General features: G+C 44.3%; 1 pseudogene; it reads left to right on the forward strand.

The window, feature by feature from the left end:
* Positions 1-2,715: 2,715 nt before the first annotated feature.
* Positions 2,716-23,111, forward strand: LOC141083390 (E3 ubiquitin/ISG15 ligase TRIM25-like; annotated as a pseudogene).
* Positions 23,112-23,578: the final 467 nt, after the last annotated feature.

A 23,578-nucleotide genomic window follows, 5' to 3' on the forward strand; every position in this document is an offset into this window, starting at 1 on the left:
AGTGGCCAGACCATTCTTCAGGCTTCTTCCGCTTGGAAGCCATCACTAATGTAAACATAATGTAGGAAAAAATTCCTTTGAAACCGCCACAAAAAAACAGCATGAAAGACACCAAAATTAAACTTCAAGAAAAACACTGCCGATGTTTTCATGAAGTGTCTTTATCTTGTCTAAAATATGTTGTGTGCACGTACCCTTATAAACTGCTAGAGTGTAAGAGTATCCTATGTTGGACTATCACAGGACCCGAAAATATACTGCCACAAGACCTCATAAAAGACAACCACAAGGCCCCATAATATACTACCACATTTCCCCAAAAGGCCAACATCATGCTCCTATAATAAACAGCCACAGCAATCCATAATAGACGGCCATAATGTCCCCATAATAGATACCTACCCGTACAAACTATCCATATTGCCACAATAGACCGTATCCTGGACCCCATCATATAAATCCATCCTACCCCCATAGTAGATATTGAGCGCCCCCCACTGGACAAGTCACGTGTCCAGTTTCTGTGGCACTTACTCCTAATTGCTCCTAATAAGCCAACAATAATCCCAGTGTAAGTGCTATCAACAGGGTTCACCGGTGAATAGGTACAGTGAAGAAAGTGGTAAAACTGGTCAACAAAATGGGCAAAAATGGCATCACACTTTCCGGTTTACAATGGTGAAACGTTTACTTCTAGTAAATGCAAAAAGTTTTCAACTCAGCGTGAAGTTCCCCATATAGCGGAGGAGGACAATGAATGAAGGCAATATGGCAGGTTTCTTATGGGGCTGATTTGGGGCTAATCTTACCTGCAGGCACCCACGCTACTTGTCACAGTACAGTGGGGACGTCACAGGTTCCTCCTCCATACTGTCCTGTATTCCAAACACAGATACTCTAGCTTATCATTAACCAATAGAGCAGCGGGTGAGGGAAGGGGATGGGTCAGGGGGCACCATGTCAGCTTCCTAACAAGGACACATGGGAGGAAGGCTGTGAGGCCTGTAAGGGATCACAAACCTCCGCAGAATAATAAGATCTTTGAGTAACAAAACCTTATTTTTGGACTTGGAAGAACGCCTTATTTTTGGTTCCTGCAAATTTTTATAGTAATAATCGGCTGAGTTTAGCAATCAGTTTAGGCCAGTGGTCTGCTCTGCTGTCGTGAAGCAACAACCCCCCCCAGCATTAGTTTTAGAATCTTGCTGTACGTTCACACTTTGAAAATTTGCTACAGATTTTGTTGTCGATTTAGCTCCTGATTTCATCCTCTGGGATCTGTTCGCATTATATGTTTGAGCTGCGTATGTTTTTTGTCATGATCTTCCATAATGTAGTGTAATGTAAATTTGCCACAAAGAATTTGAATATATTTCAGTGTAGATGTTTTCCGCAACAAGTACATGAGATTAGTTGAAATCTCATCTATTTCACAGGTACTGTACTAGGGCTTGTTTAGATGGCCAATTTTTCGTACAAAAAATCAAAAGTATGAGAAAAATAGACAGAATTTTTTGATCCGAGATCATCAATTTTTCTTGTACGTGGAGAAATAAAAAAAATAGTTTCTCCACTTTCTCCTTTCTGACAGTCCGCGAAAATCGGAACGCACTCGGATGTCACCTGCATGTGGTCTGATTTTTCCACAGACCCATAGACTTGCTTTGACGATTTTGACCTAAACCTCGAATCTACATCAGGCATATCTTTGTGATTTTCTGTGGACCACCGGGTTCGCGATCAATGATGGATATGTGAATGTTGCTATAGACCAGGTTTCCCAAATTCCAGTCCTCACGGTACCCAACATGTCTTGTTTTTAGGAATTCCTTAGTATTGCACAGGTGAGAGCATTCCTGATACCTTGATGATACTTCCATCACTTGTGCAATACTAAGTATCAGGACATAACATGGTGGCATTTACCCCATTATAAGGGATTGCTAATATTTTAATTATTCCGTTGAACCAACACTGTTATGATATAAATATTCACCGGATGCTATTTGCCTGAATGTTCTGTCTATTTTATGGCGCCAGAGACATATACATGCTGCTCTATTGGGATATACTGTTGCGGTATTAAACCCCATTATAGGGGATTGTTTATTTATTTATATTTAATCTGGTTTTCTTTACCGTCCCAATTTTGCATCATATATTATATATCAGATGATGTTTTGAAATAGTGTGTCTAGGTATTGGCTCCAAATTGAATGCCCATTTTCCATTGCCCAATACAAAGTCATTTGCTGTATAAATATTTGTATTATTTCATTTTACATCTGTGATGTTTTTCCTGGACCTGCGTGTCCTTGAGAATCGTGAGTGGTGAATGCATCTTACACCTTTCCATTTCTTACCACTATCTGGCTATGTGATTTTAATTGTGCATTAATAAAAGTTTGTATTTTTCTATGTATTTCCTTTTGATCATCCTTTTCATATGCGTTCTATTACAGCCAAGTTTTTAGAGTGGTCTAATCCTGTTAAAAGTCTTCCTAAAAAAATGCTCTCTTACGGCTGCAGCATGGATTAAAACTAAATCAGTTATGTCTTTTGGAATGCTCAAAAAAATTATGTGATTTTAAGGGCTTATGTAAATAGGTGAAGGTTTAATGCTCAGACTGCTGTGCGCATGGTACATAGGGAAATAGGATGGGCCCTGGCATGTGTCCCAAATGGAGATAGGAGTGTGGAAAGCAGAGAGGGCGAGTCTGCAGGAAGAAACTACATAGAGATCAGTGGTGTAGACGTCTCCCCAGGTGACTACTAAATATCTGGGCAGCATCTTGCAGAAAGAGGCTTATGTGGACGAAGCATTTACTGCGTGTTGGAGAATCCATCTTTCTGGGAAGTCGGTGTGAGGCCAAGGAGAAAGTAGCGTAAAACAAAAAAACATTGAGACGCCTGCAACCAGCTAAGTAAAGAAAAGTTGGTGTCCATCATAGAAGAAGGTACAGGACTCAGTCTTAATTCAAGACATCTGTGAATGCTTGAAGTGTTAGGCTATGCTCACAAGGAGTTATTTGAGGCTTTCAAAAACCACAAGTTTTTAAAGTTTAAACTGCTTCAGGAAATGCTCCTTTTTTAAGGAGTTTCTTGAGTGGCAGACCTTGTAGCTGCTATGGGGCCCTTGAGTCAGGGTGCCTGGGTTCCTTCCGCCCGGAAGTTTCAATGGAATCTGCATCCTGTGGATGCAAATATAATTGAATACAAAGGTAGAATAGGGTGTCCCACCATTCAACCTGTCCATCTGTATTAGGGATTAGGTGAGCTGAGTAGTTTTTATTTACTTTTAATGCTGTCCGTAGTTGTCCAGGACTTGTGGGTGTACTATACTGTGGTTAGAGGCCATGATACTGAGTGGAGTGATTGTAGGGACCATGATACTGTGTTGGGAGTTTTGGGTGCCATGATACTGTCTGTTCGGAATTTGGGTGATATCATACCATGTATGGGCCATGATACTGTTTGGTGGGGTCATCATACTGTGTAAGGCCTCCTTCACATGTCCTGTTGCTTCCTGTATAGGAAAAAACAGAAGTGGTGAAATCAGTGTCCGTGTGTCATATGTACGTACTTATGTAACACCCGTGTGAAATTCGTGTGTCCGTGGGACACATACATGTGCCATACATGTGTCTGTGTGACACATACCGGCGCCTAGGAAAAGCAGCACAATACACTCCCCAGGGGTATTTAGTGCATAGGCTTTACCAGCCTAGGAGTCCCATTCCTTAAAAATGGTGTCTTCTACAGTGTATTGCAGTCCTTCCTTCTAATTTTTGGCAGCCCTTGCACTTAGTGCATAGGCTTTATGAGTTTAGGAGTCCCTCTTCCTAACTATTGTAACAGAATGTGTATGTGGCCCTCCTTTATGTCTAATACAGGGTGTATCTGTCCTTCTTCCTCATAATTTTTGGCACTTCTTGCATTGTTCGCATAGGCTGTGAGTCCCTCATAAATTAAACAGGATTTGTCTGACTATGTCACACACACCATATGCTCAGATAAGGTAGCAAAACGTTAAATTGATATTTACCGGTGACTACTGTTGTGTGTAGCTTTATTTCCCCATCTGCTATGTCATCTACTATAGTCATAGGCAAGGGAGAAATACAGTGAGAGATGGCCTGGCAATTAAGGGGTGGAGGAGGCTTTTCTTTCTCTCTTTAATTTTGCTTACTATACAAGTCATTATAAAGGATAGAATGTTTCCTAATAGAATCGATTTTACAGGAAAAACTATCTTCCGTTTTGTATATTTTATTGTCTGTAAAAGTGGAGTAATACTCCCAGCAGCTATCTGCGAGTCAGAGATACGTCCAGTCCAGGGCCGGGACTGGCCATCTGGCAATTCTGGCAAATGGCCTGTCTGGTCATGGGACGCCTTATCTGTTACCTTGTATCAGAATCTACATCCTCAAGACGCCATTACCGTTAACAGTTCTGACGTAGCATAAAGTTGCTGGCTCTGTCACTTGCCTCAGCAGGCCGCTGGTTTCCTTCCTGTCTGCAACCTGCCGGAGGCCAGCACCAACAGGTGACGCCGGCACTGCAATAATGTCACTGCACCGCGCTGCCAGCATCCACTGCGAGAATGGATAGAAGAGGAGTCAGACGCTACCGAGGATGACATGTCTGAATTAGGTGATTATAGGGATTTTTTTAACCTTTGGATGGTTGTGGGGGACCATCACGCTATATAGAGCACTGTGAGTTGGACCACCATAGTATATAAGGGGCTATGGGGTGAACCAACACAGTAAATGGGGAGGACTGTGAGGTGGACCATCATATTAAATAGGGGGCTATGAGGTAAACCATCATACTACATAGGAGCTGAGATGTGTACCATCATAATATATAAGGAGCTATGGGTTGTACCATCACACTATATAGGAGCTGTTGTTAAGGGGACCATCATACTATATAGGTGGCTGTTGGAGGGACCATCATATTATATTAGTGGCTTTGAGGTGGACCATCATACTATATAGAGGGCTGTGATGTGGACTGTCATACTATATAGGGGGCTATGAGGTAAAACATCATAATATATGGGGGATTGTTAGTGGTACCATCATACTATATAATGAGCCTAGAGGACCCCAAAAGATCATTTGGCCTGTATAAAAAGACCAATGCTATTAAAGTCCAAAGTTTTGGGGTCTTCTAGGCTCCAGGACCTGGGTGCAATTGCAACCCTTGCATCTACTGTAATTATGCAATCAATTTGCGTACATGCGGTCACGTGCTAACTAGACGTGCACGGCCTCGCTCAATACAAATGAAACACACAAAGCCGAGTACACTTAGTTGGAATGTGGCCGGAGGTGTGAAAATCGCATACTTGTGGTCGCATGACGGCCGCTCCCAATACCAGCACTGGAGAATCCTCTCAGTGTGCGCTATGAGGATTCAGAAGTCTGAAGTTACATAGATTTTAACCTCAACCCCTTTAACGATCAGTATGGTGGTATTATCAATATTGTATATACTGGGAATATTTGGTTATTGTTTGTTGGTATTTGTCTGTAATATTGCAATGTTATTATTTCGATATTATAATTATTTAATTTTATATATCAATATTATTGGTATTATTAGAAATATTAGTCTTGTAGTAAATCTTGATTTCTCCAGGCAGGGCAATATTAGTAATATATTCCCATCTGGTGCTCAGGGGCGGGAACACCATTGGCCTGCCAGGGCTGAAATTCAGTTCCAGTCCGTCCCTGGTCCAGTCGTATACTCAATCTCCTATTCTGAAATCCATCTCGTCTCCAGCCTTTTAGTAAGGAGTACTCCGGAACTTGACCCCTGTTATGATTGAGTCACCGTAGGAGGCAAAAACAGAAATGCAAGCTAAGTCCAGAAAACCAGAGAGGTTGGCAGCTATCGGATTGCAGACCCCTGAACCTATCAACACAACTTGCAGTAGCCATGGGGGGTTCCTACAATGCCCTAGACCCCTCGATCACAGCCGGAGGACTAGATAGCCTAAAGACAGAAAGGGAAATCTAAACTGCCCCAGAGCAGACCCCAAAGCAAAAGGCAGCCCCCCACATATAATGACGGTGAAGCAAGAAGAAAGAACACAACACAGACAGAAAGATAGACTGAGCAAAGACAGGGCCCAAGCTAACTAGATAGGAAAGGACAGGAAGGCTGCTGTCTGCAATCCGTGAAAAACCCTATGAAAATAAGAGCCAACAGACTGACAGTGAAAAAGGCCCTGAAGACGCTAGGCTTCAAAAAGACTATGTCAGTACTCAGGAATATTCTGAAGACAGAGCAACAGGCAAAAGGAGATTCAGCTCACCCCAGCAGGGAATGGCAGAATCCAGAAAAGCAAGGCAAACAAAAAACAAAACACAAATGCAAAAAGGCAAAGCAGAAAACTTAGCTTTAGAGGAGCAGGAATCAGACTGGTGTCCTAGAAGTCCACAGAGAATTCACCCGCAGGGCAGAAGGGCGTCGGCAGCCTTATATCCAGTCAGTGACTCCACTCAGCCAGTCATCATCATTAGGCTCAGGTGCCTGATAATCAGGCTCATTACCTTCCTTTACCAGAATAGGGAGTTCACCAGACCTCAGTGACGAAGGGGAAAATGAACTCACAACAGTACCTCCCCCTTGAGGAGGGGTCACCGAACCCTCAACCACGCCACCAGGGCGATCAGGGTGAGCCCGATGAAAGGCACGCACCAATCTTTTGGCATGAATATTAGAGGCAGAGACCCAGGAATTATCCTCCTGACCATAACCCTTCCACTTAACCAAATACTGGAGTCTCTGTCTAGCCAGACGGGAATCCAGTATTTTCTCTACCTCATATTCCATGTTACCTTCAACCAATACAGGGTCCGGAGGTGCCACCCCAGGAACAACTGGTTCAACAAACCTCTTCAACAAGGACTTATGGAACACATTATGGATTTTAAATGTGACAGGAAGAGCCAAACGAAAAGAGACCGGATTAATAATCTCCAAAATCTTGTAAGGTCCAATAAATCTAGGCTTAAACTTAGGAGAAGCCACCTTCATAGCAATATTTTTTGATGATAACCACACCATATCACCAATCTTAAACTGGGGACCAATGGTCCTATGTCGATTGGAAAACCGCTGGGCCTTTTCCTGGGAGAGAGATAACTTATCCACCACTTGGTCCCAGAACTGGTGCATTCTCTCCACCACAGAGTCAACACCTGGGCAGGCAGAAGGCTCCACCTGCCCTGAAGAAAATCGAGGATGAAACCCAAAGTTACAAAAAAAAGGTGACATCAAAGTGGCAGAACTAGCTCTATTATTTAAAGCAAATTCGGCCAAGGGCAAAAATGAAACCCAATCATCCTGATCAGCGGAAATAAAACATCTCAAATACGACTCCAAGGTCTGGTTTGTTCTCTCTGTCTGCCCATTGGTCTGAGGGTGAAAAGCAGAGGAGAAGGACAACTGAATTCCCAGCTTGGAACAGAAAGTCCTCCAAAATCTAGACACAAACTGAACTCCTCTGTCAGATACAATGTTCTCAGGAATCCCGTGCAAGCGAACCACCTGTTGCAAAAACAGGGGCACCAACTCAGAGGAAGACGGCAACTTAGGGAGTGGTACAAGATGAACCATCTTAGAGAACCTATCACAAATCACCCAAATAACAGTCATTCTTTGAGAGACCGGCATATCAGAGATGAAATCCATTGAAATATGGGTCCATGGCCTCCTGGGGACCGGCAAAGGCATCAACAACCCACTAGAGCGAGAACAAGATTTAGACTGGGAGCAAGTCCCACAGGACTGCACAAAATTCCTGACATCATGAGACAAGATGGGCCACCAAAAAGAGCGACTCACCAGATCTCTAGTACCAAAAATACCTGGATGACCAGCCAATGCAGAGCAATGAACTTCAGACATCACTCTCTTCTTCCACTGGTCAGGAACATACAACTTCCCACTGGGACAACGCTCAGGTTTGTCCTCCTGGAACTCTTGCAGAGCAAGTCTCAAATCGGGCGAGATGGCAGAAAGAACTACCCCTTCGCCTAAGATGGTAGCAGGCTTCGTCACCACAGGAGAATCAGCAAAGAAGCTCCTAGAGAGGGCGTCTGCCTTGACATTCTTAGTTCCAGGAAGAAAAGAGACCACAAAATCAAAACGTGTAAAAAACAAGGCCCACCTAGCCTGTCTAGGGTTCAAGCGTTTAGCCGACTCTAGATAAATCAAATTCTTGTGGTCAGTGAGGACTACAACTTGATGTTTAGCTCCCTCCAACCAATGTCTCCACTCCTCAAATGCCCATTTCATGGCCAACAGTTCCCGATTCCCCACATCATAGTTACGTTCAGATGGAGAGAACTTTCGGGAAAAGAAAGCACAGGGATTCATTTTAGATGTTACAGGATCCTTTTGGGACAAAACAGCTCCTGCACCAATCTCAGAAGCATCCACCACTACCTGGAACGGGAGTGAGACATCAGGTTGCCGCAAAACCGGGGCAGAGGTAAATCTTTGCTTCAGCTCCTGAAAGGAAGCAACAGCCTCCGGAGACCAATTCAACACATCAGCACCCTTCTTAGTCAGATCAGTCAATGGCTTGGCAATACTAGAAAATTTTGCTATAAATTTCCGATAAAAATTAGCAAAACCCAAAAACTTCTGGAGGGCCTTCAAAGAAGTGGGCTGAACCCAATCATAAATGGCCTGTACCTTGGCCGGATCCATTTCAATAGTTGACGGAGACAAAATAAATCCCAAAAATGAAATCCTCTGTACTCCAAAAAGGCATTTCGATCCTTTGACATACAGGGAATTCTCCCTCAAGATCCGGAACACAGTCCGAATATGTTCCACATGAGAATCCCAATCCTTGGAGAAGATCAAAATATCATCCAGACAGATAATCAAAAATTTATCGACAAAGTCTCGGAAAATATCGTTCATGAAGCACTGGAAGACAGAAGGGGCATTAGTGAGCCCAAAAGGCATCACCAGGTACTCAAAATGTCCCTCCGGAGTATTAAACGCCGTCTTCCATTCATCCCCCTGCTTAATGCGGATAAGATTATACGCCCCCCTGAGGTCAAGCTTGGTAAACCAGCAAGCACCTCTAACTCTAGAGAATAGATCCGAAATCAGGGGTAACGGATACTGATATTTAATAGTAATTTTGTTGAGGGCACGATAATCAATTCAAGGCCTTAAAGAACCATCCTTTTTGGCCACAAAAAAAACCCGGCACCTAAGGGTGAAGAGGATGGTCTAATATGACCCTTCTCCAACGCCTCCTTAATATAGGACCGCATAGCCTCGTGCTCGGGTACAGATAAATTGAAGAGCCGACCCTTGGGAAATTTACACCCCGGGCTCAGTTCAATTGCACAGTCATAACTCCTATGAGGAGGCAAGGACGCAGACTCATTCTCACTAAATACATCATAAAAGTCCGCCAAATAGTCAGGAACATCATGCGACTGAGGAGAGGTGGAAAAAACCGGAGCCTCACTAAAGGCACACCGACAACCCCAACTCACCACAGACACAGATTTCCAATCCAAAACTGGATTATGAATTTGCAACCAGGGAAACCCCAGAACAACGGCATCATGCAGACCATGCAACACCAAAAATCTGCAATTTTCTTGATGGCCTGGGGCGACCCGCATGACCACCTGGGTCCAAAACTGAGGTTTATTTTTCGCCAAAGGAGTAGCATCAATCCCCCTCAAAGGGATAGGCGTCTGCAGAGGTGTCATCGGAAATCCACAACGTTTAGCAAAATCCAAGTCCATTAGGTTTAGCGCTGCTCCCGAATCCACAAAAGCCTTGGCGGAAAATGTGGACAGGGAGCAGATCAGAGTAATTGCCAGAAGAAACTTAGGTTGAACACCACCAACAGAAAACGTGTGTGCAAAGCGTTTCTCTCGTTTAGGACAAACAGAAATAATATGCGAGGCATCTCCACAGAAAAAGCACAGCTTATTACGCCTTCTGAACTCCTGACATTGCGCCTTAGACAAAACTCTATCACATTGCATAGGTTCAGACGTCTGTTCTACCGGTGGCAACACCTCTCGTGCAATCCTGCATTCACGTAAACGCCGATCAACCTGAATGGCTAATGACATAGAATCGTCCAGACCAGAGGGAACAGGAAATCCCACCATAGTATCTTTTACAGCTTCTGACAAACCCTTCCGAAAGAGAGCAGCCAAGGCATTATCATTCCAGGTAGTAAGGACCGCCCACTTTCGGAACTTTTGACAGTACAACTCTGCAGAATCTCGACCCTGGTTCAATGCCAAGAGGGTCTTTTCAGCCTGATCAACAGCATTAGGTTCGTCATACAACAACCCCAAGGCTTGAAAGAATGCCTTCACATTAGTCAGAATAGGATCATCTGGTTTCAAAGAAAACGCCCAATCCTGGGGATCGCCACGCAGCAAAGAGATGACAATTTTAACCTGCTGCGTGGAGTTCCCTGACGAGTTAGGCTTCAAGGCAAAAAATAATTTACAATTATTTTTGAAACTCAAAAATTTAGATCGATCCCCAAAAAAAATACATCAGGTATAGGGATCTTTGGTTCAACAGCATGTGAACGAGCAAGGTAGGCGGAAATTCCCCGCACTTCCGCAGCAAGCTGCTCCACACGATCAGACAATTGTTTTATCTCCATTGAGAGAAAAAAAAATTCCCCTTATGGACTCAGAGATATAGAGGAAAGAATATACACACTCTTTTTTTTTTTTAAACACAATTCTTTCCTGCTATTGAGTACCCTAGGATCTGCGGTATGGCGGGTGATTCTGTTATGATTGAGTCACCGTAGGAGGCAAAAATAGAAATGCAAGCTAAGTCCAGAAAACCAGAGAGGTTGGCAGCTATCGGATTGCAGACCCCTGAACCTATCAACACAACTAGCAGTAGCCATGGGGGGTTCCTACAATGCCCTAGACCCCTCAATCACAGCCGGAGGACTAGATACCCTAAAGACAGAAAGGGAAATCTAAACTGCCCCAGAGCAGACCCCAAAGCAAAAGGCAGCCCCCCACATATAATGACGGTGAAGCAAGAAGAAAGAACACAACACAGACAGAAAAATAGACTGAGCAAAGACGGGGCCCAAGCTAACTAGATAGGAAAGGACAGGAAGGCTGCTGTCTGCAATCCGTGAAAAACCCTATGAAAATAAGAGCCAACAGACTGACAGTGAAAAAGGCCCTGAAGACGCTAGGCTTCAAAAAGACTATGTCAGTACTCAGGAATATTCTGAAGACAGAGCAACAGGCAAAAGGAGATTCAGCTCACCCCAGCAGGGAATGGCAGAATCCAGAAAAGCAAGGCAAACAAAAAACAAAACACAAATGCAAAAAGGCAAAGCAGAAAACTTAGCTTTAGAGGAGCAGGAATCAGACTGGTGTCCTAGAAGTCCACAGAGAAATCACCCGCAGGGCAGAAGGGCGTCGGCAGCCTTATATCCAGTCAGTGACTCCACTCAGCCAGTCATCATCATTAGGCTCAGGTGCCTGATAATCAGGCTCATTACCTTCCTTTACCAGAATATGGAGTTCACCAGACCTCAGTGACGAAGGGGAAAATGAACTCACAACAGACCCCCCTCCTTGTATTCAACATGGCCTATCGACCTACAAAGGGAGTTAGATGTGTGAATGTGCAGTTCTGTCAGCACTTTCACTGCTATTTTCCAGAGAGTTTCTTATCATACCCATACAAACTCTTCCATATGGTAAGGGAAAGTGATCTTCTCCACTTCCAGGGCTGGTCTTTGTACCTCGTCTGCACTGGGTCTCTTAGTTGGACCAACAAGGTTCACCATGGAAGGCCCAAACATGGACACCCATATATTCTGATGAACCAGACCACCAGTCTGCATATGAGTTTGCCTAACTACCGTAACCCCTTTAAGAATCCAGATGGGGTGCTTCTCACATCGGGGGTGCAGTGGCGCTGCTATGTTGATTAACGATTCTTCTCCTCCCAAGCTACTTCGACACTGATGGTGAACCCCGACTGCTTGCCACGGTACCTCTCATGTTGTTCCTTGGCCCTCACTATTTCATGTGTGCATTCCTCGTCATCAGCTATTGTAACTGGTTAGGTCACTTTGGCTGCATACTACCCTTCCGGCACCACATCTTCAGAAAGGATACCACTTCTTCAACATAGAGGTTATGGAGAAAGGGAGGTAGGTACTTCTTCACTACACTTCAGCTGATTATATACCTCGTCTCCGGTCCTAAATTCCTAGAAGATGCCGAACCCCTGGGCCATATCAAACCGTGTCATGCGGCCCATGGAACACTGGTCCTCAGTCTCAAAATGTTGCTTTCCCGACACCTACTCCTAACCCAGAATTTAGTCCCTCTTTTGGTCTTTCACCGCATTCTGCTTCCAACACTTCGCCCTAACTTCAAAGATGTGTATGTCTTTCCCAGGCAGCAGCAGGAGTCGGGACATTTTGTACATCTTCCTCCGACGGATATGCTGCTTAGGAGAGTTCATCTTCCATATCACTCCACTATCCCCTTTTTCTTATGCACCCTTTCCCATGTGGTTCTAGGTCATGGACCTCAGAGGGTTGTGGAGCAGCGGTGGTAGCTGGAGCGGCAGTAGCTGGAGCGGCAGTAGCTGGAGCTGCAGTAGCTGTAGCAGCGTTGGTCTTCGGTGCTCCTCTGCCCTCCGTCATTTGGCTCAAGCACCACACCCGAAGCTCATGCAGCAGTGGGCCTACCTCTGGATGGGAAATGGTCAACCACTGCAGCAGAAATTGATTGTGTGTTGCACACTTCTTGTCAGCTTCCTCTTAGACTTCATTTCCACCATGGCTCCAGGAGTCTTTATGTGTTGGAGCTCTTCCACCACATCTCCACCAGGTGGATTACTGCAGTTCCTTGCTATTGCTGCTTAATGCACCAGATGCCATCTCTGTGCTGGGACGTATACGCTGTAGTATAATGGCGCCAGTTTATTCTTCCCCTCACACTTCTTCCACAGGCTCCACCCTTCCAGGGGCCATTCTTGTGGCATGGCACACACGTCAGTCGGCACTCCTGGTCATTCCACCTCTGACCACTTCTCCTGAGCTCTCTGTGCTTGCTTCGGTGAGCAGGGTTTTCACTTCCATCACACCCTCTTCTGGTGTGCTCCTCCCATCTCCAGCCGAGTCGTCGAATCAGGGCAATCCCTCTTCAGGGCTGGTGTTCCAGTGGACTGGGCATTCTATTGCTCCCCCTGGCGTCTTCCACTCCTACAAAAGGCGGTTTTCACTTTTCCTAGGCCATCATTCGCCATCTTAAAACACATGTCTCTGAGGGCCATCTTAGAACACATAGTTTGCTTGCACCACATATCTTCCCGCCCAAAAAATTTTCCTGCAGGGAAACCACATCCTGCTGACTATGTTAATTGAGGTGTAATGGACGAGATTGACTAACATTTAGTTTTGCGCCCCCAAGCACCCTATATGGGGTCCCTGGGTGTGTGCACATATTGTTGATACATCTGACGACACCTTTGGATCATGTTCTGCCCCATTTTGTGAAATACGAAGACTAACTCCGCGATGAAGGAAATAGGCATGGTTAAGAAAATAAACTCTTGATATAAAAAGAGGTAGCAGGAATATTGCTTAACGTGTCCATCTGTATTGCATGACAGAGCTACTCACTTAGCAGTTGCGGACAGTGGCACATTACTTGTGTAGGACGTTGCAAACAAACAGCAGACTACGCTGAGGACCTCCATATTCCCAATAGAGGGCCACGCGGGTCGATGTCTTTTGCTATGACCAACGCACCCAGAATACACTCTGTGGAATATGTAAACTAGATTTTCCAGCTGGCAAACCTTACGGATGTCCCTAAGCCTGGCTGATTCCGATTTTCTTCACAAAAACCTCCAAATCTGAAAAACACTAAAAACTTGCTTGCATTAGGTGCCACTTGTCTGTGGTATGTAGGATTGCTGCCAGTGTTACTTGAATGCTGAAACGTACTGTAGGTCTGCTCTTCGCACACACAAATATGGCTAGAACTAACTGAGGGTGTGGGTTATTCACTGTAGCCCAACTTAAACTGGAACTAAAGGTACTGCCACACTTAGCGATGCACCAGCGATATGACGCAGTCAGGATCGCTGGTGCATCGCTAAGTGGTCGCTAGTGAGCTGCCACACAGACAGATCTCACCAGCGACACAGCAGGGGTCGGGGGTCACTACTTACCTGTCAGACGCGGCGATCCTGATGTCCTCCCGCCCGCGTCCACGCGTCGCTCGTCGGCGCCACAGGAAGCCCAGCAGGAAGCCCCCGACGAGAAATGGTCCAGGACGTTCTCGCACGATCAGCAATAATCAGCGGGGGAGCCGGTCGGAGGTATCAGACATAGCGATATCGCTAGCAATATCGCTGCTACGTCACAAAATCGGTGACGTTACAGCGATATTGCTAGCGATATCGCTATGTGTAACTGGGGCTTTAGGATAGGTGATCAATATCTTGATCACTGGTGGTGCAGGATCGCGGTCAGGATCACTGGTGCATCGCTAAGTGGTCGCTAGTGAGCTGCCACACAGGCAGATCTCCCCAGCGATATAGCAGGGGTCGGGGGTCGCTACTTACCTGTCAGACAAGGCGATCCTGACGTCCTCCCGCCCGCGTCCACGCGTCGCTCGTCTCCACAGCAGGAAGCTGAAGATGAGAAATGGTCCAGGATGTTCTCGCGCGATCAGCGATAACCAGCGGGGGAGCGGTTGGAGGTAAGTATCAGACACAGCGATATCCCTAGCAATAACGCTATAATGTCACAAAAACCAGTGACGCTTAAGGCCCCGTCACACATAGCAATCTCGCTAGCGAGATTGCTGCTGAGTCACAACTTTTGTGACACAACAGCGATCTCACCAGCAAGATCGCTGTGTGTGACAGTGATCAGCGACCGGCCCCCCTGCCGGTATCGCTGATCGCTGCAAGAAACCCCTGGACATTTTTTTGTCGCTGATCTCCCGCTGGCCAGCACGCATCGCTGTGTGTGACAGGCGGGAGACCAGCGATCAGCTGTAAAATAATAAAAAAAATAAAAAATATTGTTATTCTCACCTTCCGGCATCCCGCGCAGTCTTCCCGCCTCTCTCCACGCTCCCGGTCCCTGTAATCCTTTGCAAGAATAACCGCGAGACTTCGCGATCCCACGAGAACGGACGTCATTGCGGTAGTTCTCGCAAAGGATTACTGGGACCGGAGCGTGGAGAGAGGCGGGAATGCTGCGGGGGACGTCGGAAGGTGAGAATTACAATATTTTTTATTTTAATTCTAGTTTTGACATGAATATGGCATCAGCACTAACGAACACAGCGATGCCGCGCGCTCGGCATCGCTGTGCTAATCGCTGGTGAAGCTGTCTGTGTGACAGCTCACCAGCGATCACATAGCGACTTACCAGCGATCCTGACACGTTGATATCGTTATCGGGATCGCTGGTAAGTTGCTATGTGTGACTCCAGCTTTAGTGTGACAGGCCCTTAACTCCTAGTGCACACTTACTCCTCCCCAAATTATGGGCTGGCCCTACAATTAACTCCCACCACCCTTGCACACATGAAACTTACAGCCTACACAAGGATAAAACACAAAAAAAACACAGCTCTACCTATCTCCCTCCTACCACCACTGAATGGTAATTTTCTGTCTATGCACAGTGTAGGTATAAATCTACCAATTAGTGGTGTGTGTGGATAAATAGATAGAGCTCATCATTAAGCGTACTAGAAAAGCTTCAGCAGATAACACAGTAATTTTATCAAAACTACAGCAAGAGTGACAGTATTGGACTCATAGTTCTTATCTGTACTTTATGCTGTTTTCATATGTGGAAGTAAAAACCTGGTGGAAGATACACTTAAAATTTCACACAAACAATGTCTATTTTTTTTCTCCAACATGTTATATTGATTTAAAGAGCATTACAATAAAAGATAATCATACAAGTCTTGAAGTAACAAGCTATTTGACAGGTGTAAAACTCAGAATATTGGTTTAAAGAACATTACCAAAAAGTAAGTCATACAGGTTTGAAGGAATCAAGCTTATTTGATGCTTGTTTGACAGGCATAATACTCATAACTGTCCCCCACCTCCCTTAACTCTCCCCCCCAACATATAAACCCCTTAAGCAACTCTGCAATTGACTAACGATCAACAAGCTTAAGGAATAGGATTATGTCCGCTAATTTTCTGAAGAAGATACCACTGGGTATTTTCAAAATGTGTCCTTAGTTTGTCCCTGGTGTCTTGAGACAGTGATGGGATGAACAATGACCAAGTACTTAAAAACTTCCCAGTCAATTTCTCTTTATTTGTCAGGGTGTCTAGCCAGTTCATTCGAAAAATATACATTATTTTTGGAGTATATGAGAGATTTGGGTGGTGGCAATGGATTTAGCCAGTGCTGCAAAATACTTTTCCTGGTAGCTGAGACCCATATTATCAACATGGCCTTAAGATGTTTTGGGAGTTTGTGTTGAGAGCTGTCTAAAATATTAAATATTGCCCATTGTGGCGTCAAAGGAAATAATATCCAACCAAGATTCTGTAGTTGGGTGTGGATAGACTGCCATAGTTTTTGCACTTTGGGACATCCCCACATGTGATGAAATATGTCTGTGTTTCCTATCCCGCATTTGGAGCATGTGAATGTGCCCACTGGAGACATCTTAGACTTAATATGTGGAGTAATGTAAGCTCTATGAAGGAGTAATAAAGACATGTCTGCATAACTGTTGGAAGAGATCACCTTCCGTTGCATCAAAGTGGCATCTACGATTTCCCCGACTGTGATGTTCTATATATCATTAACCCATCATGCTGGGCCTGTCTTTTTGCCCTCCCATGACCATTGCTTACACAACAATGTGTGGATACTGCTTGTCGAGGCTATCTGCAACCTGGCGGTCTTAAGGAAGCCATCCAAAACGTTTTTCCCTCCATCTCCACCCCTGGTTGCTATACCTTTCAAAGATAAACTCCTTGCTTGAAGAAAAATGAAGGGCTTGTTTACAAATGTTGGGAAACGTTGCGCTGCTATGTTATGTCTATTTTTTTAATTGTCCATTGTCAACACCCTTGGCCTAATGTGTTTAGGCACCTTAGGCCTGTTTCACACATCCGATTTTCAGATCAGTTGTAATCCGCGAAAATGGCGGAAAACGGATCCGTCGGCGGATTGACAGCAACGTGTGGCACCGGACCGTTGTTATGACGGATCCGGCGAAGGTTGAATTTTAAAGGAACCCGTGCCTGGAAATGAGAGAGAGAATATATTTTACGGTCCCGGAACGGCATTACTGGGTTAAAAATGATCCCGGAGCAAAGCTTCCGGGCATGCGCACATGAAAATAGCGGTCCATCAAGAGGAAAAAACGTTGCATTGTCCATCTCATCCGCCCGGGGGGTGACGGACGACCGTCAGTCAAAATCCGCCAATAATGTAAGTCTATGGAGGAAAAAAACGGATTCGCCCCTTTTTTGGCGGATCCGTTTTTTTCAAAAATTGGCGGATTATGACTGACGTGAAAAAACTTAAGTGTGAAAGAGGCCTTAAGATTCAGTGTCAACATCTGCTTGTTCCTTATATAACTACAATTTTGCTATTTATAGAATGTCATGCACGTTCAGTTTCATTTCTTTCTTTTTACAGTAGATCAACCATGGCATCTGCTGATCTGAGAGAAGAGCTGGGCTGCTCCATCTGTCTGAGCACTTATACAGATCCTGTAATGCTGAGATGTGGACACAACTTCTGCCGGGTCTGTATTGATCAGGCGCTGGATACACAGGACGTGACTGGAGTTTATTCCTGTCCTGAATGTAGAGAAATCTTTTATCAGCGGCCGACACTGATGAGGTACTTAGCTCTGCGTAAAATAATGGAGAATTTCCTGTTTACTCCACCAAAACAGATAAAAAACAGGATTTTCTGCACTCACTGTGTGGACTCTCCTGTACGTGCTGTTAAATCCTGTCTACACTGTGAAGTTCCTCTGTGTAATAAACACCTGAGAGCTCCCAGCAAATCACCAGAACACGTCTTATCTGATCCCAGCACTAATCTGGAGAAAAGGAAATGTTCTGTCCATAAGAAGATCCTGGAATATTACTGTTTCGAGGATGCTGCTTGCATCTGTGTCTATTGTTCAGCAGGAGAACATCGGGGACATGAGGTGGAGATACTTGGTGAAGCCTTAGAGAAGAAGAAGAAGAAACTGAGAAATGTTCCCAAGAAACTGATCACAAAGAGAGAAGAGACTGAGGAAAGAGTCCGGAGTCTGGAGGAGAGCAGGAGAAAAGCTCAAGAAAAAGCAGCTGGAGAAGCCGAGAGAGTCACTGCCCTGTGTACAGACATCAGGAGACGGGTGGACGACCTGGAGAAGAAGGTCCTGAGTGAGATCTCCAGGCAGGAAAAGGAAGAGTCACTGTCACTGTCTGCTCTGATCCATCAGATGGAAATAAAGAAGGACGAGCTGTCCAGGAAGATGAGACACATTGAGGAGCTGTGTAACATGACGGATCCACTGACTGTCCTACAGGAACCAGAGACCGGTGACTTGTGTGATCCTGAGGAGGACGGAGGTGATGACACAGGGGGGGACATGACAAACTGCCCCATGATGATGACCTGGATGTGGCTGTGATCTCACACACATTACACACATTATGTGACGTAATATCAGGTATAAGGAGCGGGATCTATGTGGAGGGTCCTGCAGACATATTACTGGATGTAACCACAGCTGCTAATTATATCCTTATATCAGATGACCTGAAAACTGCAATATGGTCAGAAAAAAAGCAGAATCGTCCAGAAACTGAAGGGAGATTCCAGGATTATCAGGTGATGAGCAGGAGGGGATTTACCTCAGGACGACATTACTGGGATGTTGAGATCAGTAGATCAGGGAGGTGGATGGTGGGGATGTGTTATCCCAGTGTAGATAGGAAGGGAGATGAATCCTACATTGGAGATAATAACAAGTCTTGGTGTTTGAGGAGATGTAACAATCAGTATTCCGTGATACATGACAGTAAAGTGATCCGGTTACCTGACAAGATCTCCAGTGATAGAGTCAGGATATGTCTGGATTATGGGGCCGGGCAGTTGTCCTTTTATGAGCTGTGTGACCCCATCAGACACTTACACACCTTCACTGCCGCCTTCTCCGAGCCCCTTCATGCTGCAGTATGTGTAGGTGACCCATTATCTGGATTTCTTCAAGTAGGTAGCTGGTTAAAAATCTGCAGCTAAAAACATCTCAAGCAAAAACAAATTTCTCATGAGCTTCCCATAGTGTATGTTAAGCATTAGTGGGGCATAAAAATGAAATACATAAGTACTTATTACCTCTCCATTATTCTCTTCTTCTGGCTTCTTCACTTCTCTTCTGGCTAACAGTCTTCAGAAGGAGACAAGTAGGCAGATTCACGAACAATTTACACGTCTAATTACAGACATCAGCACAGTGTAGAGAACATATTTTTCGATATTATCATTTGGTCAATCGGTAGTCTGTAGTCACAGTGGCTTCAGGATTGCGGTAGTGGCTATTACAATTCTATAGAGCAGTGTTTCCCAAACTCCAGTCCTCTCGGCCTCAAACATGTCATGTTCTTAGGATTTACTTAGTATTGCACAGGTGATGGAAGTATCAAGATATCAGGAATTTTCTCACTACTGAAATCCTGTAAACATGGCCTGTTGGGTGCCGTGAGGACTGGAATTTGAGAAAAACTGATATAGAATAAAGAACCTAATAAAGGCAACACACAGTTGTTAGAGAACCATTAAAAACAGTCACTTCATGTATTGGCTGCTGAAAGCCTTTCTCAAGCATAAGTAAAACATAAACGGCCCAATTCATTAATACCAGCATTGTGAATGGCAGTCCTAATGTTCAGGACCAAAGAGTGAGATGAGCCTAGTTCACTAAGAGGCGCACTCCACTTAATGAATTAGGGACATCCTACAACTGGTGTGTGCCTCAGGCAAAAATGTTATTCTAATCAGGGACTGGAGCACATTTCTGGCAAAATTGATGTCACCAAAGAGGCAGAACAATATCTTAACTGGACAGTCAGGCTTATCCCTTCTCCATCGCACCCATATTTCACCCACCTTGGCAAAGCTAGCCAGGACTTGCGTAAAAGTACCAAAAGTTGTAAAATTTTTGTGCAACTTCAAATGTGAAATTATTTACATGAAACAACTGTTGAAAATCCCTTTATGAATCAACAAGTAAATGTAGATAAAATTATAAGACTTTTCACAAATATCTGTCATAAGGAAATCAGATGAGCAGCATTACAAGGATGCACGTTTACTACGACTTTACCAGAGCAAGTATACATTTTTTTGAGGAGGGTACCTGATTCTTTTTAGAATCTGAATGTCAAGGTGGAGTCTTGTGCTCAGATCTGATCAGAATTTGGCCTGTTTTGTTGACTGACTGGTTCAGAGAACATAAGAGAGAATCAATTCACCAATGTCTCTTATAAATTAAGCAAAAGAAGATTACAAACATGATGAATTAATTCACTAATTCATCCCAGTTATGTAATGTCTCAGTGTTGTAATGTCTCAGTGTATTATGCAGCCCAGATAAAAGAGGAAGATACAGCTGCTTCTAAAGGGTTAATCGGCATGAGGAGAACATAGCTGCTTATAAAGGGTTAATCTGCAAAAGAAGGAATCATCTGCTTGTAAATGGTTAATCTGAGCTTCTGGCTACATACTGTACAAAAACAGCTACAATACACTAAGGAGAAGTTGTGACAGGATTTACCTCTATAGCCTTCTTCACCTACTCATAATATTCAGGAATCAATTCTACAGTTCTTCTTGCATAACTACCATACATTCAGTATGAAGATAACTACACAGAACTCACTGGTGTTTCTATACTGCACACTCCCAGCTACCCTTTCCTCAAATGTTGCTATGTCCTATCTCAGAAGCATGAAATCTCACACAGCTGTGAAAATAGCGAGATAGCAGAGAGTCCAACATCTGGCACCTGCATAGGCCAGTTATTTGGTTCAGTGGCAGCCGCATGTAAACAATGAACAGAGCTATACTAAAAAGTTGTGTTTAGCTTATTATGGGGGTACCGAGTGTCGGATACTTACTATTCTGATATTGATGACCTTAATTATTTTATTCTGTGTAATCATTTTTTTGAATCTTCCCTTAAAATCAAGAAAAAAAATCCTAATTTAAGCGAACCTGTCAGCAGTTTTGGCCACTGCCTTTCAGGGCTTATCTACAGCATTCTGTAATGCTGTAGATAAGCCCCTGATCTGACCTGAAAGAAAAGAAAAATAAGTTTTATTATACTCACTTGGGGGGCGGTCCGATGCGGTCCAGTCCAATGGGTGTCGCAGGTCCGGGTCCGGCGCCTCCCATCTTCTTGCAATGCCGCCCTCCTGCTTGCGTCATGGCCCCCGACATCGCGCTCCTGCACAGGCGTACTTATCTGCCCTGTAGAGGGCAGAGTAAAGTACTGCAGTACGCAGGCGCTGGGCCTCTCTGACCTTTCCCAGTGCCTGCGCACTGCAGTACTTTGGGTCAAAAAGCTTAAACACAATCGACTTCATTTTAACTCCTTACTGTCCAATGACGGACAAAGTCCGTCATCCTCCTGTTTAGTGTTGGCTCTGGCGATGAGCCCGCACCTTTTCCAACACATGACAGCTGATCTGATCAGCTGACATATGAACAGAACAGCCGCGGGTGGAATCGCGATTCGCCTGTGGCTGTCAACATGTTAAATGCCGCTGTCAAACTCTGACAGCAGTATTTAACATGCACGTGCAGGAAGCGCGTCATTACCTTCTTCCATCGGCGCACGTGTCACATGACTGTGGGTCGCCGACGGGTTGGCATGACAACCTGGGTTCAGCAGGAGAACTCTGTTTTTGTCATTGCTGGATCGCTATGAGCGCAGCCTGGTGGTCGGCGCTCATAGCAAGTGAGCGTATCTGCTACATAGAGCAGGACTGCAGCCCTGCTCTATGTAGCAGAGGCGATCAGACAAGTGCATCTTTAAGTCTCCCATGGAGACTATTGAAGTAAGTTAAATGTAAAAAAAAATGTTTCTAAAAATATTAAAAAGATAAAAAATAAAGTTCAAATCACCCCCCCTTTCATCCCATTTAAAATAAAACAATAAAAAAAATGAAATATATACATGTTTGGTAATGCCGCGTTCAGAGTTGCCAGATCTATCAATAATAAAAAAGAATTAATCCAATCGGTAAACGGTGTAACGAGAAAAAAATTGAAATGCCAGAATTACGCTTTTTTGGTCGTCGCTGCAACATTGCAATAAAATGCAATAACAGGCGATCAAAAGATTGTATACACACCAAAATAGTGTCAATAAAAATGTTAAATCGGCCACAGATCACAAAAAATGGAGACACTATGGGTCTCGGAAAATGGCAACTTAAAAAAGAACCTAGACATGTTATTGTCTATGAACTCGTAATGACCTGGAGAATCATAGTGGCAGGTCAGTTTCAGCATTTAGTGAACCTCGTAAAAGAGCCAAAACAAAAAACAAGTGTGTGATTGCATTTTTTTGCAGTTTCACCACACTTGGAATTGTTTTCCCATTTTCTATTACAAGACATGGTAAGACCAATGGTGTTATTCAAAAGTACAACTCGACCAGCAAAAAAACCCAGCCCTCACATGGCCACTTTGACCAAAAAATAAAAAAGTTATGGCCCTGGGAAGAAAGGGAGCAAAAAATGAAAATACAAAACCAAAAAAAAACAAACCTGGTCGTTAAGGGGTTAAGCAATGGCATTCTGTGATCGGTCACTTGAAAATTACCATTTGTTCATAAGTTTGACACAAAGAGTGATTGTTTTGGTTGAGTTAAGTTTCATGTCTAATGTTTATGGGAACCTTTACACAAAAAAAAGTGTTAATTTCTAGTTAGTACAAAATGGGGGCGCACTGTTAGATAATTTGAGCACCTGAACTGTTCACATGATGTTTGCTACAATAAAGGAGATTTCTGACAATATATTTTAGCCGGTGCACACATGCTTTATTATACTGACAAATGAAAATAGTAAGACCGGCTTTGAAAATTACAGTCAAGAGGGTTCACCTTGCGAGAAAAAAAACTGTCAACTCTCTGCGGAGTATGTATTAAACATATGAATGCTGGGAGTCCTAATGTTGTAGTGTAAGCTCTCTATAGACTGCAATTGGAGATCTACACATGTACATTTTTAAGACCAATCTTTACATCTTGTGCGCACATACATGCAGGGTCTGCATCACCACATGGGCAAGTGTCGGGGCCCTGAGCAAGCGGTGAGGGACACCGGCACACTATGTAGCCCGTGAGTCGCAGGTGTTGGCACCGGTGCTCCCCCCATTATGCTTTAAACTGTTTGAAATACTTACCTCTCCCTGTTCCTACGCAGCTCCGGTCTCTTCCACATTTTCTGACTGTCTCAGGGCAGTGGGCACGCTGACGTCACT

Source organism: Dendrobates tinctorius, unplaced genomic scaffold, assembly GCF_039654945.1.
Source record: "Dendrobates tinctorius isolate UK_male_01 unplaced genomic scaffold, ASM3965494v1 ptg000020l, whole genome shotgun sequence".
Lineage (NCBI taxonomy): Eukaryota > Metazoa > Chordata > Amphibia > Anura > Dendrobatidae > Dendrobates > Dendrobates tinctorius.